Source organism: Sphaerodactylus townsendi, linkage group LG14 (assembly GCF_021028975.2).
Source record: "Sphaerodactylus townsendi isolate TG3544 linkage group LG14, MPM_Stown_v2.3, whole genome shotgun sequence".
Lineage (NCBI taxonomy): Eukaryota > Metazoa > Chordata > Lepidosauria > Squamata > Sphaerodactylidae > Sphaerodactylus > Sphaerodactylus townsendi.
Window position 1 is genome coordinate 25,518,272 of NC_059438.1, and position 3,373 is coordinate 25,521,644.

A 3,373-nucleotide genomic window follows, 5' to 3' on the forward strand; every position below is an offset into this window, starting at 1 on the left:
TTCCTGAGCCTCCCCCCCCCCCCCCCCCCCCCCCCCCCCCCCCCCCCCCCCTGGGGGGGGGGGGAAAAATTTTTTTTGGGGGGGGGGGGGGGGGGGGGGGCGGGAACGGCGCGGGGGGGGTGGGGGGTGGGGGGGAGGGGGGGTGGGGGGGAGGGGGGGGGTGGGGGGGGGGGACCCACCCCTCGCTGTGGTGGACATTCCGGCCCACAGAGAAAAAAAAAGGGGGGGACCAAGTGGGGGTGGGTGGGGGGGGGGGGCGGGCCCCCCCCGGCCCCCCCCCCCCCCCCCCCCCGGTTCCTCCGTGCTGCTCGGAGGAGGCTGGGGGGGGGGGGGGGGGGGGGGGGGGGGGGGGGGGGGGGGGGGGGGTTGGGGGGGGGGGGGGTGGGGGGGGGGGGGGGGGTTGGGGGGGGGGGGGGTTGGGGGGGGGGGGGGGGGGGGGGGGGGGGGGGGGGGGGGGGGGGGGGTGGGGGGGGGGGGGGGGGGGGGGGAGGGGGGGTGGGGGGGGGGGGGGGGGGGGGGGGGAGGGGTTTGGTGGGGGGGGGGGGGGGGGCGTGGGGGGAGGGGGGGGATGGGGGTCGGGGGGGGGGGGGGTGGGGGGGGGGGGGGGGGGGGGGGGGGGGGGGTGGGGGGGGGGGGGGGTGGGGGGGGGGGGGGGTGGGGGGGGGGGGGGGTGGGGGGGGGGGGGGGTGGGGGGGGGGGGGGGTGGGGGGGGGGGGGGGTGGGGGGGGGGGGGGGTGGGGGGGGGGGGGGGTGGGGGGGGGGGGGGGTGGGGGGGGGGGGGGGTGGGGGGGGGGGGGGGTGGGGGGGGGGGGGGGTGGGGGGGGGGGGGGGTGGGGGGGGGGGGGGGTGGGGGGGGGGGGGGGTGGGGGGGGGGGGGGGTGGGGGGGGGGGGGGGTGGGGGGGGGGGGGGGTGGGGGGGGGGGGGGGTGGGGGGGGGGGGGGGTGGGGGGGGGGGGGGGTGGGGGGGGGGGGGGGTGGGGGGGGGGGGGGGTGGGGGGGGGGGGGGGTGGGGGGGGGGGGGGGTGGGGGGGGGGGGGGGTGGGGGGGGGGGGGGGTGGGGGGGGGGGGGGGTGGGGGGGGGGGGGGGTGGGGGGGGGGGGGGGTGGGGGGGGGGGGGGGTGGGGGGGGGGGGGGGTGGGGGGGGGGGGGGGTGGGGGGGGGGGGGGGTGGGGGGGGGGGGGGGTGGGGGGGGGGGGGGGTGGGGGGGGGGGGGGGTGGGGGGGGGGGGGGGTGGGGGGGGGGGGGGGTGGGGGGGGGGGGGGGTGGGGGGGGGGGGGGGTGGGGGGGGGGGGGGGTGGGGGGGGGGGGGGGTGGGGGGGGGGGGGGGTGGGGGGGGGGGGGGGTGGGGGGGGGGGGGGGTGGGGGGGGGGGGGGGTGGGGGGGGGGGGGGGTGGGGGGGGGGGGGGGTGGGGGGGGGGGGGGGTGGGGGGGGGGGGGGGTGGGGGGGGGGGGGGGTGGGGGGGGGGGGGGGTGGGGGGGGGGGGGGGTGGGGGGGGGGGGGGGTGGGGGGGGGGGGGGGTGGGGGGGGGGGGGGGTGGGGGGGGGGGGGGGTGGGGGGGGGGGGGGGTGGGGGGGGGGGGGGGTGGGGGGGGGGGGGGGTGGGGGGGGGGGGGGGTGGGGGGGGGGGGGGGTGGGGGGGGGGGGGGGTGGGGGGGGGGGGGGGTGGGGGGGGGGGGGGGTGGGGGGGGGGGGGGGTGGGGGGGGGGGGGGGTGGGGGGGGGGGGGGGTGGGGGGGGGGGGGGGTGGGGGGGGGGGGGGGTGGGGGGGGGGGGGGGTGGGGGGGGGGGGGGGTGGGGGGGGGGGGGGGTGGGGGGGGGGGGGGGTGGGGGGGGGGGGGGGTGGGGGGGGGGGGGGGTGGGGGGGGGGGGGGGTGGGGGGGGGGGGGGGTGGGGGGGGGGGGGGGTGGGGGGGGGGGGGGGTGGGGGGGGGGGGGGGTGGGGGGGGGGGGGGGTGGGGGGGGGGGGGGGTGGGGGGGGGGGGGGGTGGGGGGGGGGGGGGGTGGGGGGGGGGGGGGGTGGGGGGGGGGGGGGGTGGGGGGGGGGGGGGGTGGGGGGGGGGGGGGGTGGGGGGGGGGGGGGGTGGGGGGGGGGGGGGGTGGGGGGGGGGGGGGGTGGGGGGGGGGGGGGGTGGGGGGGGGGGGGGGTGGGGGGGGGGGGGGGTGGGGGGGGGGGGGGGTGGGGGGGGGGGGGGGTGGGGGGGGGGGGGGGTGGGGGGGGGGGGGGGTGGGGGGGGGGGGGGGTGGGGGGGGGGGGGGGTGGGGGGGGGGGGGGGTGGGGGGGGGGGGGGGTGGGGGGGGGGGGGGGTGGGGGGGGGGGGGGGTGGGGGGGGGGGGGGGTGGGGGGGGGGGGGGGTGGGGGGGGGGGGGGGTGGGGGGGGGGGGGGGTGGGGGGGGGGGGGGGTGGGGGGGGGGGGGGGTGGGGGGGGGGGGGGGTGGGGGGGGGGGGGGGTGGGGGGGGGGGGGGGTGGGGGGGGGGGGGGGTGGGGGGGGGGGGGGGTGGGGGGGGGGGGGGGTGGGGGGGGGGGGGGGTGGGGGGGGGGGGGGGTGGGGGGGGGGGGGGGTGGGGGGGGGGGGGGGTGGGGGGGGGGGGGGGTGGGGGGGGGGGGGGGTGGGGGGGGGGGGGGGTGGGGGGGGGGGGGGGTGGGGGGGGGGGGGGGTGGGGGGGGGGGGGGGTGGGGGGGGGGGGGGGTGGGGGGGGGGGGGGGTGGGGGGGGGGGGGGGTGGGGGGGGGGGGGGGTGGGGGGGGGGGGGGGTGGGGGGGGGGGGGGGTGGGGGGGGGGGGGGGTGGGGGGGGGGGGGGGTGGGGGGGGGGGGGGGTGGGGGGGGGGGGGGGTGGGGGGGGGGGGGGGTGGGGGGGGGGGGGGGTGGGGGGGGGGGGGGGTGGGGGGGGGGGGGGGTGGGGGGGGGGGGGGGTGGGGGGGGGGGGGGGTGGGGGGGGGGGGGGGTGGGGGGGGGGGGGGGTGGGGGGGGGGGGGGGTGGGGGGGGGGGGGGGTGGGGGGGGGGGGGGGTGGGGGGGGGGGGGGGTGGGGGGGGGGGGGGGTGGGGGGGGGGGGGGGTGGGGGGGGGGGGGGGTGGGGGGGGGGGGGGGTGGGGGGGGGGGGGGGTGGGGGGGGGGGGGGGTGGGGGGGGGGGGGGGTGGGGGGGGGGGGGGGTGGGGGGGGGGGGGGGTGGGGGGGGGGGGGGGTGGGGGGGGGGGGGGGTGGGGGGGGGGGGGGGTGGGGGGGGGGGGGGGTGGGGGGGGGGGGGGGTGGGGGGGGGGGGGGGTGGGGGGGGGGGGGGGTGGGGGGGGGGGGGGGTGGGGGGGGGGGGGGGTGGGGGGGGGGGGGGGTGGGGGGGGGGGGGGGTGGGGGGGGGGGGGGGTGGGGGGGGGGGGG